A 16537-nucleotide genomic window follows, 5' to 3' on the forward strand; every position below is an offset into this window, starting at 1 on the left:
AAACCATGCATCAGGTCTAGACCTTTTATAACGGGCGAGAGTTGGAGTTCATATATATTTCTCCAAAAATTATACTCTCACTGTGTAGAATCTTTTGGGCCTGAATCATTGGTTGAGTTTAGGTCAAAAGCATCTGCATGCCAATAGTTTTGATGTTGTTTTGTGCTATACTTTAGGGAACAGTTAACTCATTAATTAAGATGCTGAGGTACTATCAACTAGATCTGTTCACACACATACTTTAGTAACCAGCTCCATTAATCATCTGATCAGCTATGTAAACTAATCACTGAACCTGGAAATTATGTGCTTTGATAGAACACGGAAACTAATCAAATGCAGAAGAGTTGTTTCAGTTTGACTTCTGTTTGAAATGTTGCAACTTCAGAATTCTGGGAACTTTCCATAAAGTTTGCATCAGTTTAGTGGGTTCACCTATATTATGTTGTTGGAAGCTAGTTCATGATCAACTGATTTAACTCTCTACTGGAATATTAGTGTTTTTTTATGGGAGGAATATAGTGTATTAGATGATGTAAATTTGTTTGGGTTCAGACCTATGCGAACCTATGCTTCCTCCACTGTTTTGTAGAGTTGGCTAATTTTAGATGCTGCATAATAACCTTTAAGGCTGTGGCCAATTTTAGACGCTGCATAATAATCTTTGTACTGCATAATAAAAAATTGCAGTACCGAAGATGAATGGTCGATTAGTTTTAGATTCAAGCCATTTTAGTATATTCTTTGTACATGTGGCCTGTGGCTATAACTAGTTTGCTGTAGTTCATCCGTGATGTCCGGTAGCTATGAGATCCGAGGGATGCCGACCATTCGAGCCACCTAACTTATTCAGCTTTCACTCTACAATCTTGCTAATTTAAAGTCAGTGGGGGGCTTTCCCCCACTATCCATAGTTCCTAAAAAAACTTAATTCAACTTTGGCCATCCTCATTTGCTATGCTAGATATAATGTAATCTCTCTTCAGAATTTGATTTGTACCAGTTTGACTTTCCTAAGTTTCTTTTCTTGTTAGCAGAGCTTACACTATCTTTCTATAGGCGCCGCCGAATTCAAGGGTGGAGCCCGAGCCTCCACTGGAGCATGGATCAGCCGTGCAGGACGTGGAGCTCCGCATGGATCATGACTTGGTCATCGTGGGGGCCTGGACCATCAAGCTCGCGGGCGAGATGGACGGCCTCGGCAATGGAGGCGCGCGTGAGATCCTAGGGTTGACCAATCCACGAGGCGCCATATCTTCCCTCGGGGTCGCCTGCTGTAGACATACTTTCGCTGGATGTCCCCCCTCTCTCTCTGCGTGTTTTTCTGTCAATAGCTAGTAGCATAAGTTAGAGCTGGCTGTACCTGGAACTTAGGGCCTGTTCGGAGTCCCTCCGCTGCCGGAGCAGCAGTTTAGATTTGTGGAGCCGGGAAACAGGTACTCCGCAGATCCTTGGATTTGGCGGAGCTGGTGGTTTCCCGAACAGCTCCTTAATCTGTATTTATTCAACTAGATCAAGTACAATTACATTAGTTCATAATCTGCTATTAATATAACTCCTAGTCATAAATTTCCTGAAGTAGTGCATGTATATATTTAGGTGCTGGTTAATTAGAAAGTGGATGTGATTTCTAACTTGATTGTTGTAGGCTACAAGATATATCTCTGTTGGTTCATCTTGCTATAGAATATGCCCCTGCTCATTCATTTATGTGTATTGCTATTTACCTCTGGTGACATGTTATGCACTCATCTATATGTTTATATTTTGAGCAGCTGGGTACAACTACAGTTGTAGAAATTTGGAGGTCGTTTGATGCCCCAACGGTTAACATGGCCAAAGAAAAGTAGCCTACGGATGGCTCCTCCCACCTCTCCTCCCACCGGCGTCCTAGGTTCTCCGGCGATCTCCCTCTCCAACCAATAAATCTTGGTCCTTCTCCACGCATCATCTCCGGCGTCCTCTCATCTCTCTCCCTATACCCATCTCCCATGGGTCATCATGGAGGATCAACTCTAGATCTGGATTTTTCTAAAGGAATGGCTTTTGCGAAGGACGTTTTTCGATCTTGTGGGAAATGCATTCATCCCGTGGATGACACAGGCCATTTTATTATGGTCGTGTCTTTTAGCAGGCACACTTTTCGTCTTGATGATGATTCAGTGGCGGCGGCTTTGGAATCTGCAATTGGAGGATCTGCAATTGATTTGTCTGTTCAACTCATTAAAGACAAGGTATTCTCATTTATTGTCTCATGCAAATGTGTTGGCCTTCTTGTTCTTCAATTGAGATCTTTTGCGTGCCCGCAATTCAAATGTTTCTTCCATCTTTGGGGCACTGGTGGCCCTAATTGGATATGTCAGTTTCTAATTTGGAAGAAGGAATGTGATGCTGAGTGGATATTAATTAGTCCCTCTAAGAGGCGTGCTTCTCTTGGTTTGATCGCGATGCACAAACCACCATCCAAGTCCGCTTTGCGTTCGGGTTCTAAATCTAAAAAGAAAATTTCGTTTGCAACGTTTCAACAATACAATGTTTGCAAGGGGTATAGTTATCCCGCCTCGCCTGGTATGGTTGATGATGTTGTTCATGCTGGGTATACTGTTCTTCCTCGTGAACGAGTAATTTTGCCTCCGCCGATGGTGACTGATCTCCGACGGACGGTGGCCGAGCCACCCATCACTTTCGAAACAGTTAACATTCGTAAGATTTCTTCGGCAGGGTTTTCTGTGGCAGCGCAAACCACTCTCGATGTCAATCTGCATGTGCATGGGGATGAGCTGGTTGAACCAGCTCCGATTCTGGCCCAAGATGCTTCCCCGGCCCAATCAACAGACCCGGTGATTCCCATGGCCCAGGTTGTTTCCCCGGCCCTATCAAACATGGATTTATCTGATATATCTCCATCTGGTTTTGGCAATGAGGCGAATATTGATTGACAACCAACAGATTTATCTGGAGACTCTGCTGATTTAAATGAATTCATTGATGACATGGTTTTTAATGTGTGGAAATGTCAGAATTGCTTATCCATGGATCATTTAACCACAGCGTGCACTAGCAGGGTCCGTTGCCGTAGATGCTTTCGGTTGGGGCACAGGGCAAAGGGCTGTTCGGATTCTACTCCTTCACCAACTTACAAGTGGATCCCACGGATCAAATCGGGCGATTCCAGCCGCTCAACAGGTTTTTCTACGCTGGACGCCTCGATTCCCTCCATAGCTAGTCCCGCTAGGTCTCTGCCCAGTCCCGTCGAGCCTGCCACCCCATCTATTCCACCTCTACCTGCAGAGCCACCACCCATAATGCCTCAACCTCCCTCCTCGCCGTCGACATCGCCTCCTCCGCCTCATCCATCGCACACTGCATCGCCTCCCTACTGCGCCACTTCTGATCGGCGCTTCTCTTCTTCGGCACCGGCAATGGCGACCTTTGCGTTGGACCCCGTGGAGTTTGTCCCGCAAGGCTTCGACATCATCGACGGTGGTGAGCTGCGCTTGCCCCGTACCTTCTTCGGGCCTGCGGTGGCTCCATATCGGCAGCATGAGGACTATGCCATCGCCATCATTCAGCCGGCTCCTCTACCTGAAGAAATCGCCATCTTTCGAAACATGGTCAGTAATTTTGTTGTCAATGATCTGGGAAGAGCGGTTCTGGATGCCCAACCTTGGATACAAGGAGTTGGGCTTTTTCGTTTACGTAGTGCCTTGGCTTGTCCAGCTCTTGTGGATCATCCACCTTTCAATCTGGGCAATGATAGATTTGTTAGGTTGATCCCGCATGACGAGGGAGTAAATTACAGAGCAACGTAGGGTTTTCGCTGTGGATGGGTTATGTTGCTCGGTGTTCCACTGGATTATAGGCGCACACAGCACCTTGCGGACGTAATTAGCACCTTTGGTAGATTTCATCATTGGCATCAAGATGATCCCATGCTTGTCCGCTCGCTCGCTTATGTGTCTTTCCCGGCGCCAACTTTGGTTCCTCGCTCTGTGACTTATAGAGAGTATGCAGACTTTGGTGGTGCTAGGATCTCTTGGTCTGCACCTGTGTACATCCTGTCAGCGGATTTTGCAGACGTTCTAAAAGTAGATGAAGACCCCATGCCCTTCAATGGCAATCTGCACCCCCTCCCTGGCAATTTACACTTTGAGAACCACAATTGGGTTATGCCAGAATTCCCTGAGCTGGGTTGGAATGATGTGCCACAGCCAGTCAATGAGCAGCAAAACAATGATGTGGTTCATGAAGATGTGCAGCATCAGGAAGTTCAGGAGATTCAGTCCTAGGAGTCCATTGTTCTGCAACCTTCAGATAATTCAGTTAACAATGTTCACAATGCTGCTGAGGTGGCTCTCTTCCAGCCCCCAATGGGACCACAACAACCTCCTCTCATGATTGGGCAAGTTCTCACCATCTATGGACCAGTTTTGCCAACTGTGATGCAGTGGAAGCATTCTTTTGAGAAGATGTTGCCGTTTATATGGTCTTCAAACATTCCCCAGTTTGTTTTCAAGTCTGACATAGGTGCTATACTCAACAAGCACTCCTGTGAACCTCTCTGCAGTGGCCCAGTTTCCGCTCTTAAGCTCCTGCCTGCACCTGACTCCTCGATCAGCTCTGCTCCGGATGTGCCAAATGCTACTGTTAAAAGGCCAGTTGCTCGAGCTCTCTGCTTTGATGATCTGGATGATCCAGTTTCTGAAACCTTTCAATTTTCTGCTGTGCCTGAGGTACCTCTGAAGCGAGCAAGGAAGTCTCAAGCCTCGAGAATTATTGTTGATACTGAGGTTTGGCGCAGTGCACGTCTGAGCGCTCTCCGTGATGGCTACCGCAAAGTTTCTCCCAAGAAGTCTCATACTTTGAAGAAGCGCAAGGCCAACAACGCCCAGTCTGAAAACAGTTCTTCTGTGCCACCACCAACTGCTATTGCAGATCTCCAACGCATTGGCGCCCGTCTCCGCATTGCACCTGAGAAGATCTCTACGGATAAGCTTGTTGCTGATCCGGCCAAGTCCAGCAGCAGCCGGGGTTCTGATGATTAGTTACTTCCTGCAGGGTTCTGGTCTATGGCGTACCGTAATCGCCATTTATCTTTCTTTTCTTGTTGAGAACTATGTTATGCTTGTCTGCTATGTGGGTCGGTGTAGGTCATTGCGTGGCCTACTTACTATGCTTTTACTTTTGGTTTGTAATGAATCAGACAAGATTTAAGGAGTGGAAGGTGCTATGTTGGAATGTTCGTGGCCTCAATACTGAAGCACGTCAGCTTGCAGTTAGACAGAAGATCGATGAAAGTGGTTGTTCTATTGTCTGTCTTCAGGAAACTAAATGCATGCAAATGGATCAGCGATTCATTAGGAAGTTTTTCCCGAGGCGCTTTGATAATTTTGTTTACGTACCTTTGGCTGGTGCGTCGGCTGGGATGGTGGTCGTTTGGAATTCATCCTTTTTCATAGGTTCTTTAATCGAGTCCAAATCCTATGGGATAATTGCGGAGTTTAAATCCAAACATACCTCAGAAACTTGGTCTCTAGTCTCTGTTTATGGCCCGTGTCAAGGCCCTGCCCGTGATGAATTTGTTCAATGGTTATATAATCTCGATATTTGGTTCGGTCAGAACTGGCTGCTTTTGGGTGATTTCAACTTTATGAGATCGTTGGAGAACTGCAATCTTCCGGGAGGTGATGTTAACGATATCTTCTTGTTTAATGAGATAATTGGTCATTTGGGACTTGTTGAGTTGCCAATCAAGGGGCGTCAATATACTTGGTCGAATATGCAAACCTCACCGCTTCTAGAATAGGTAGATTGGTTTTTTTACTTCGGTTACTTGGACATCAGACCACCCCAACACAATGGTTTTCCCACTTGCACGCACTGCATCCGACCATGTGTCGTGCGTGGTCTCGATTGCCACTTGTATCCCCAAGGCAAAGGTTTTCCGCTTTGAAAATTATTGGGTGGATTTGCCCGGGTTTGCTGACTGTGTTGCTGAAGTTTGGAATAGGCCAGTGGTAAAATCATCGATTGCATTAACAATTTCAGCTAAGTTGAAGAACCTCTGATATGCTCTCAAGAAATGGCATTTAAACCTGTCCACCATCAAAGCTTTAATTGCCGATTGTAATAAAGTGATTATTTTCCTGGATGATCTAGAGGAAATTAGGCCTTTGAGTTGGTCGGAGTTCAATTTTCGTAGAATTGTTAAATTGCATCTTGAGGATATCTTACATTGGCAATTTATCTATTGGAAGCAGCGTTGCACGATCAGAAACATAAAAGTTGGAGAAGAAAATTCAAAAAAATTTCATGCCATGGCTGCGGAAAGATTCCGTAGGAATACTATCTCCTCGATCAAGTCTGTGGAGGGGGATGTGGTCACGGACCATCAACAGTTGGCGGGAATGTTCTGGGCTGATTTTAATCAGCGAATGGGCCAATCAAAAGGCATTCAGATGGGTTTTGATCTAGACACATTAATTACCTGAATTGATGGGCTAGAGGAGTTGTCTTTACCATTCACAGATTCCGAGGTGGATACGGTAATTAAGAATATGCCTACTGATCGTGCTCCCGGACCAGACGGCTTTACTGGGCTTTTCTTAAAGAATGCTGGCCTATTTTGAAGGAGGACTTTATGAAACTTGTGCAAGAATTCTATGAGGGAAAATGTAATTTGGAGTGTCTCAACACATCTCTTATCACCCTCATTCCGAAGAAGCTAAGCCCTGAATATGTTGGCGATTTTAGGCCCATATCTTTGACTAATACTTGTTTAAAGTTCTTAACCAAGCTTTTGGCAAATCGTCTTCGACGTGTGATCCTGAAATGTATCCACCGCAACCAATATGGGTTTCTACGGTGTCGATCCATACAGGACTGTCTAGCGTGGTGTTTTGAATACATTCACCAATGCAGAGCTTCCAAGAGGCCTATCATTCTTCTTAAACTTGACTTCACAAAGGCGTTTGACACCATTGAGCATGAGCTGATTCTTAGGATTTTGAAATGTAAGGGATTTGATTATCGTTGGACAAGTTGGATTGACAACATTCTGTCTACAGGCTCCTCTTCGGTTGTTTTGAATGGAGTGCCTGGTAACCACTTTGTGTGTCGATCAGGTGTTCGCCAAGGTGATCCGCTATCTCCCTTACTCTTTGTGATCGCGGTGGATTTACTTCAATCGCTTGTAAATGAGATGTGCTCCAGGAATATTCTCACCTTGCCAATCCCAACTACATCGATGGACTATCCGATAGTACAGTATGCTGACGATGCACTCATCGTTCTTCCTGCTATGGATAGCCAGCTCATTGCATTCAAAGAAATGCTTGAAGTCTTTGCCAAATCAACCGGACTAAGGGTGAATTTCAGTAAGTCCTCTTTGATACCCATCAATATGACTGATGACGAGGGCACGCGTGTTGCTGCCTTGCTTGGATGTGATGTTGGTTCCATGCCATTCACTTACCTGGGCCTACCAATGGGTACTTCCCGGCCAACAATTTATGATCTGTTGCCTCTGGTGGATCGTATTGAGAGACGATTATCTGCATCCTCTTGTCTCTTGAATCAAGGAAGCCGGCTCCAACTTTTACAGTCTGTCCTTACTTCTATGCCAATATATTTCTTGTGCACCCTTTCGCTCCCGCAGGGTATCTTGAAGCAGATTGAGCGGATTATGCAGCAATGCTTCTGGAGAGGGAACACGAATATGCCCCGGCAATCTTTGGCGGCTTGGAACTTGGTATGTCGTCCAAAATCTTTTGGTGGTCTGGGAGTTATGGACTTGAGCGTTCAAAATGATGCATTGCTCATCAAACATCTTTTTAAATTCTTCAATAAGATGGACGTACCATGGGTATCTCTTATTTGGGACACTTATTATGCCTCTGCGCCCCCCAAGTCACGCAAACCTGCGATTCTTTCTGGTGGAGAGATGTTTTCAAGCTGTATGATAAGTATTGCAAGTTGGTAGTTCCACTAGTTCGGTCGAGGGATACGGTGATCTTCTGGCTTGGCCGTTGGCAACTTGGCAACAATACGGTTAGCATGCAACATCAGTTTCCGAGGCTCCACTCCTTTGTGATCGACGACACTCTAACAGTCAAGGATATTCTGGACCTACCAGACCCAACTGACAATCTCCATCTGCCACTGTCTGCTCAGGCCTTTGAGGAGTTTAATCAACTTCAGGCATTGCTCACTATGGTTAATCTTCAAGATGGGCAAAATGATGTCTGGAAATGGCCTTCCAAGTCCGGGGACTACCAATCCAGGATTTATTACTTTTCATGCTTTCCGGACACAGTGGTTGATCCCATATTCAGGTGGATTTGGAAATGTTCTTGTACCCTGAAGTTTAAGGTTTTTGGGTGGCTCCTTTTGATGGATTGCCTAAACACTAGAGACATGATGCAGCGGCGGCATTGGATTATCCAGGATGACACTTGTGTTCTATGTCACTTGGCATCACATGAGGACAGAACCCATCTCTTCTTCGCTTGCAATTTTAGCCAGCGTATCTGGAACTACCTGGGTATTTCATGGAATCCTCAACCAAACCAGACCACTTATGACATGGCTTCTGATGCTAGGAGGGATTTTGGACATCCTTTTTTCTCTGAGATAGTGTTCACTGCCACTTGGAATATTTGGACACAAAGAAATGGGAAGATCTTCAGGAATGAATCACCTTCTTTCAGGGCATGGAGGAGGAATTTTTTGCATGACATTTCTCTTTTAGCACATAGAATCAAATGTAAATATAGGAATAGTCTAATCTCTTGGATAGCATCCTTACCCTAATCATTTCTTTTGTAAGTATTACTCTCTCCTCCTCTCTCTTAACTTTGTAACTTTGTACACTTTGGCTCTATGGTTTAATAAAAGACTGTGAGGCTGTTGCCTTGCAGTACATAGTCAAAAAAAACTACAGTTGTAGAATCATCTAGCCAAAATTTTGGGAGGATGGAATAAAAGATTAGATAACCCATGCTTTTGAAATCATGGTAAGCTTCACAAGCTTGTAAGGTGTTTTCTATTTTCAAGCGACTTGACATCAAGTTACTGTTCCTTAACCGAAATTCTAGACCATCCAGCTTTTTATTGTTCTCTCCACTTATTTGTACAGCCAAGGGTGCTTACTTAACTATATAGCTCTTTATTGTTCTTTTCCAGGTATTCTATTTATGCTCCATTCTGAAATCTATTGTGCACTGCCAAGTCCATGAGGCGAAGCGCTCACTGCTCGACTATTTCTTTACCGAACTGGGAGCAACAAAGGCAAGATATTCGAAACAAGCTGAAGTCCTTTCGATTCTTGATTTCTAGCATACACATGCAACCTGATTGGTGATGTTACTGTAGATATGATGTAGGTTCAATGCTTACAATTTTTTGATGTGATGCATGTTACCTTTTGAAATATGAAGATGCATGTAAGCACTGTTGCTAGCAATCTGGCATATCATAACAGTCTTACCCCTTGTTCTGTCACTAGCATACACTACAGTTTTAGATAAAAGGGGGGCATATCATTTGCTCCATAAAAAGGATTATTTATTAATTTATTTGGACTTGCACACATTACGTAAGGAAGGATCGCCAATCTGGGTGTCCAAATGATAGTAAAACCTAGGGCTCTTGCACGGTTCTTGGATTTATTTTTAGCATATATTACCCATATTGAGACTGAACATGTGGCTTTTTTCTCATCTACAGGAGAGTTATGTGCTGATTTTTTTGAAGAAGCTGGAAGTCCAAGTCAACGACTTGCTTTATATGTTCGTTGTAATGCCGTATTTTTTGAGAATTTGGATGTATTGTTGATCTGGCTGAGAATTTGGTGTATATTTGCTTGCTGAACTTATTATTCAAATGCTAGTATATATGTACAAATCCTTGGAATATTATTCTATGTTTACTTGAAATGTATTCTTGGATTGAAAGTGGTCAAAAAGAGAATATATTGGTATTGAATTTGGGTTGATTCTATGTCTGTGCTGTAAATTGTATTTGAAATAAAGAGGCGTGGCCCAAATTAAAAACTGGCCGAAATGTCTATTGGACCAAATGAAAAACTGGTCGAAATGGCTACAGCCCAAAAAAATTGGATCTCAAAGAGGCCAGGGCCCAAAAAATGGATCGCAAAAAGGCCAAGGCCCCAAAATTAAATGCACTATAAAAATCGTCAGGCCCAAATTTAAAATGGACCGCAAAATGCCCAAAGCAATTGACCAAAATTGGCAGGAAAAAAAATCATAAATGGGCTGAATTAATGGGCTCGGCCCATGTAAAACACCGAACTGGACCGGGCTGATTCTTGTGCCACATCAGATTGCCACGTCGGATGCCTACGTGGCCTGGGGAGGCTGCTAGTGACCAAAACAAAACAGTAGGCATATTTTGGTCGTAAACGTCTGTTTTTGGTCAACTTTTGACCTTCTGTTTTCGGTCACAAAAAGGTCGCAAATGAAAAACAATGACCTTTCAGTGACCAATAGTCAAGGTCACAAGTTGACATATTTCTTGTAGTGAGAGAAGGACCGATTTGGAAACTCAGGATGAGGTAACCTGTGATAATACCTCTGCTATCTTCAAGAATGCTTGGTGGTAGTATCGGAATTACCTGAAGAAAACATACTTCACCGGCAAAGAAACCCATCAAATTCCCTTACATTCTCCTCAGGCACATTTACTGGACGATGACTGGGAACGCCTTGTTCTGTACTGGTCCCGAACCAAGAATGTGGTAAGGTCTATGAGCTCATTTTCTATTTTGAAGTACTATATTCTTGCATCTTACTATACTCTGTTCATGTAGAACAAGTGCCTAAACCTGATGAACAACTGTTCTAATTTAAGATTCCATTGCTATCATAGTTCAAAAAGCGCTAGGCGTTAATTGTGCGTTTTTCCACCGCCTTGCACTTTACTGACCAAAGCGCATGCTTATGCGCAGTTATGCACAGATTAAATGTAGTTATGCGCAATGCGTTTCGCCAACGCCTAGAGCCTAGGTGCACCTTTTTTAACTATGATTGCTATCGTGCATACTGATTTGCTCTTGTATCACTGTATTTACTCGTACAAAATTATTTTAAATTGAAGGATCCAATCGAAACTCCAATGGCACAGCAGGTATGTTCACACATGTTTCTTTAACAGGCTTGCTCTTATCAATAGCTCTGTTGATTTCAATTTCAATTGTGTATACAGTTGACTTCTCATATCATGCACAAGCATAACAACAGAGCCAATAGTGTTGGTGTACATGTAGACCTGTGGTACCCATCTGAAATCTTGTTGTGCCATGTAGTTTCCCATGCTTTGTATTCTTTCACTGTTGCTTTGTCTTGAACTGATATGATTTGAACCGTGTCTCTGTTTTGATTTGTCAAGACAATGCAGTCACCATTGGACATAGATATATGTTTGTTTGATGCTTTTATTATGTGCTATTACTTGGCAATAGAAGACTTGGTAGTTTAATCTTGTCCACCTTACCAATGAACTGGTTCACCGAAATGAGTTTCATATACTAGTACATGCTAAACCTGTTATGTGTCTGCTTGTTTCTTCTTTTAGAATGCTGACAGAATATTGGGGAAGAGTGCGTTATTAAGCAATGGTAAAGGAAGTAATGAAGGTAAAACAGCTAAGGAAGACTATGTCGAAGACAGTGAGACAACTCCAAAGTCCTGTCTTCGTTTAGTGTTCGAGTTACTGGCCACTACCACTTGCACAAGCTATTCAAACTCACTATATGAATCAGTTCGGTTTCTTGAGTCTCAACTACAAGCTGAAAGACATCGATCAACTGTGCTGCGACAAGAAGCGGAAGGACTGCGGAAGTCCCTGGAGCATTCAGATGCATACTTTCTGGTGCAATAGCAAGCGTTGGAGGATTTTAGCGCCAAATAGGACCAAGCTAATAAGCTTGCTAAGCTTATTGCCAACATGGTGGATACCACATTTCTTGAGCTCTTCTGAAGTTGTTTCAGTTATGCTCTTGTTTTGCTGCCGGGTTTATTTGCACTGGTGGCCAATTTTGACGGCCAGTGTATGTAATATGCTACTTTGTTCCCTATATTTGCACTGGTGGCGAACTTTGATGCCCACTGGATGTAATATGTGTAATATCGGTAATAGGCTAGCGTTAATTGCTTGCTTATTTATTTCCTGATTGTCTTGTTTAGTTGTTTGCTTGCAGTCACTGCAGTTCTTTTTCTGTGTTTTTCTAGTGGCCACAATAACCTATTTTTGGAAACTAGGCCAAAATAATCATGGCAACACATGGACTGTTGTAACCATGGGCCTCCTGTGGGCCGTATGATCCATGGGCCTTCTACGGGCCATAGGATCCATTGGCCTTCTATACGGGCCGTAGGATCCATGGGCCTTGTACGGGTCGTACGATCCATGGGCCTTTTACGGGCCGTAGGATCCATGGGCCTTCTACGGGGCGTATCATCATTTCGCCAATCATGGGTTGTACTATTCGTGGACAATAACGGGCCACTAATAGGCCGTATTTGATAACTGTATGAAAACAGCCCAACGGGTTTTTTCGACATGAAAACGGCCCAACGTATTAATGGGCCACAAACGGGCCGACTGTAACCACGGGCTGAATTTGGCCAACAAGCAGAAAATGACAATAACGGGCTGTAAGTAACCTTGCTGGAAATGGGCCCAAGAATAAATGGGCCCTGAGATGGCCGAGAGGTAACATGGGCTGGAAACGGCCCAACGGAATAATGGGCCATTAATGGGTATAAAGTGATACACTGTTCATTACGGGCCAGTTTTACCACGGGTCGTTAAGGGGCCGGGGGTTACTAAGGGCCTCATATGGGCCGAAAGTCGTCATGAGCCATACATGGGCCGGAAGTTAAAATGGGCTAGAATTATATTGGACGGCCCAGATGACGCTACTGGGCCTAATTCGGATAGGCCATAAACGGGCCCTGGGATAGCGGGTTGTAAATGGGCTATATGCGAACAGGTCGTTAATAGGCTTGCCGTGGGCCGGCCCACCACCTTTTAACCAAGTCAAATGGGCCGGCCTTTTCACAGGAATGGGCCTCTGTTGGGCCGTGCCATGTGGCGACGTATCATAGGCGCTTTGGGTCCAATGAGTGGATGACATTTGTCCCAACGGTGAGCCGACACGTGTTTCCTCCAGCCAATGATGATTTTACACGTGGAAAATCCCCATTGGTCGGGGCTGTTAACGGGTTATCGGATCCAAAACCGGACCCGATAGGTTAACGGCGTTCCGTTACAGTGGATGCCACGTGTCGGTCACCCTTGATGAAAGCACTTCTATGACACGCGATTTATCGTCATGGAAGTGGACACTTCTGTGATGATAATTTTGGTAATGTCATGGAACACTTCTACGACAGCACATGTATGACTATCTTGATTCTGTCATAAATTTGTCATGGATGTACATGCATGACAGAAAACGTGACCTACTGTGACAAACACGTATCATCACGGAAGTGTATTTTTTTAGTGCTAGCTCCAGTTCATCGATATAATGTAGGCATGTATTCCGTAAATAGTCATACGTGCTTTATTAGAAGAACTTGCATGACATCTTTTGTCCTACCCTCCTGTGGCAGCGGGGTCCATATTGGAAACTAAGGGATATTAAGGCCTCCTTTTAATAGAGAACCAGAACAAAGCATTAACACATAGTGAATACATGAACTCCTCAAACTACGGTCATCACCGGGAGTGGGCCCTGTTGTTGTCACTCCGGGGTTGCCGGATCATAACCGTAGTAGGTGACTATAACTTGCAAGATCATATCTAAAACATGGATATAATGATGAATTCATAAATGGTTCAAATCTGAAATCATGGCACCTGGGCCCAAAGTGACAAGCATTAAGCATGGCAAAGTCATAGCAACATCAATCTAAGAACATATTGGATACTAGGGATCATGCCCTAACAAAACTAAATCGATTACATGATGAATCTCTTCCAATTCCTCACCAACCAACGAGCCTACGAAGGAATTACTCACTCCCAGTGGGGAGCATCATGGAATTGCCGATGGAGACTGGTTGGTGATGACGAAGAACGAAGATCCCCCTCTCTGGAGCCCCAAATGGACTCCAGATCTGCCCTCCCGAGGAAGAACAGGGCTTGGCGGCGGCACTGTCTCGTGGATCGCGATAATTCTTTCTCCTTGATTTTTTTTGGAATAATGTGAATTTATAGTATCAGGGGGTCATCAGCGGGGCCACCAGGTGGGTACAACCCACCTAGGCGCACCAGGAGAGGGGGGCACACCCTGGTGGGTTGTGCCCACCCAGGGGCCCCTCTCCAATGGGTCTTGGCTCCAGAAATTCTTACTATTGGTATAAAAAATACTCAAAAAGTTTCGTTCCATTCTGAGAACTTTTATTAATCCACAAAAACAACACCATGGTAGTTTTGCTGAAAACAGCATTAGTCCGGGGTTAGTTTCATTCAAATCGTGCAAATTAGAGTCCAAAACAAGAGGAAAAGCGTGAGAAAAAGTAGATACGTTGGAAACATATCAACTCCCCCAAGCTTAAACCTTTGCTCGTCCTCAAGCAATTCAGTTGATAAACTGAAAGTGACAAAGAAAAACTTTTACGAACTCTTTTGCTCTTGTTCGCATAAATAAGCTTAAACAACACCCAGGTTTTCAGCCAGCATTATAACTAACCATGTTGACTATAACTCTTAAAGATTATAATGATTCATATCAATGACATAATCAGCTAGTGAGAAATAATAAGATATCTCAAACAGCAACACGTTGTCAAAACTACCATGATATAAAATGACAATAATGGTATCTCTCTAGCCCTTTTTGAGACCGCAAAACATAAATGCAGAGCACCTCCGAAGTTCAAGCAGCGACTAAACATTGTAATTCATGGTAGAAAAGATCCAGTCATGATGCACCCAAAATTAGTTATACATGATACGTCCATTTTGCATCATGCTTTTATATCGATATTTATTGCATTATGGGCTGTTATTAAACATAATGTCACGATACTTATGCCTATTCTCCTTATTTTACAAGGTTTCCATGAAGAGGGAGAATGCCGGCAGCTGGAATTCTGGGCTGGAAATGGAGCAAATATTAGAGACCTATTCTGCACAACTCCAAAAGTCCTGAAACTCCATGGAAGTCAGTTTTAGAATATATAAAAAATATTGGGCGAAGAAAGCACCAAAGGGGGGCCACCCACCATCCACGAGGGTGGGGGCACACCCTACCCCCCTGGGCATGCCCGCCTATCTCATGGGCCCCCTGGCAGGCCTCCGGTGCCCATCTTTGGCTGTATGAAGTATTTTGCCCTGGAAAAAAAATCATAAGCAAGCATTCGGGACGAAACAGCGCCGCCACGAGGCGGAACCTTGGCGGAACCAATCTAGGGCTTCGATGGAGCTGTTCTGCCGGGGAAGCATCCCTCCGGGAGGGGGAAATCATCTCCATCGTCATCACCATCGATCCTCTCATCGGGAGGGGGTCAATCTCCATCAACATCTTCACTAGCACCATCTCATCTCAAACCCTAGTTCATCTCTTGTATCCAATCTTTGTCTCAAAACCTCAGATTGGTACCTATGGGTTGCTAGTAGTGTTGATTACTCCTTGTAGTTGATGCTAGTTGCTTTATTTGGTGGAAGATCATATGTTCAGATCCCTTATGCATATTAATACCCCTCTGATTATGAACATGAATATGATTTGTGAGTAGTTACGTTTGTCCCTGAGGACATGGGAGAAGTCTTGCCATAAGAAGTCATGTGAATTTGTTATTCGTTTGATCTTTTGATGAGATGTATGTTGTCTCTCCTCTAGTGGTGTCATGTGAATGTCGACTACATGACACTTCACCATTGTTTGGGCATTGGGGAAGGCATTGGGAAGTAATAAGTAGATGATGGGTTGCTAGAGTGACAGAAGCTTAAACCCTAGTTTATGCATTGCTTCGTAAGGGGTTGATTTCGATCCATATGTTTCATGTTATGGTTAGGTTTACCTTAATACTTCTTTTGTAGTTGCGGATGCTTGCAAGAGGGGTTAATCATAAGTGGGATGCTTGTCCAAGGAAGGGCACTACCCAAGCACCCGTCCACCCACATATCAAATTATCAAAGTAACGAACGCAAATCATATGAGCGTGATGAAAACTAGCGTGACGGTAATTCCCATGTGTCCTTGGGAGCGTTTTCCTTTAAATAAGAGTTTGTCCAGGCTTGTCCATTGCTACAAAAAGGATTGGGCTATCTTGCCGCACCTTATTTACTTTTGTTACTTGTTACCCGTTACAAATTACCTGTTACCGATTTTAAAACATAGATAAATGATATTTTGAGACAGGCACCCTTCTTATTCACTTCACGACTATTAGTTATCAACATCTTCCATGCTAAGCACGCTAGTGGCGGTCCCCAAGCGGAAATTAAAGGTTTTGACTCCATTGGGAGTTTTTGTTTGATTATGTAAGAGATGAACTCTTTTTGT

The sequence above is a fragment of the Triticum urartu genome, chromosome 1A (assembly GCF_056163025.1).
Source record: "Triticum urartu cultivar PI428250 chromosome 1A, HENAU_Tu73, whole genome shotgun sequence".
Lineage (NCBI taxonomy): Eukaryota > Viridiplantae > Streptophyta > Magnoliopsida > Poales > Poaceae > Triticum > Triticum urartu.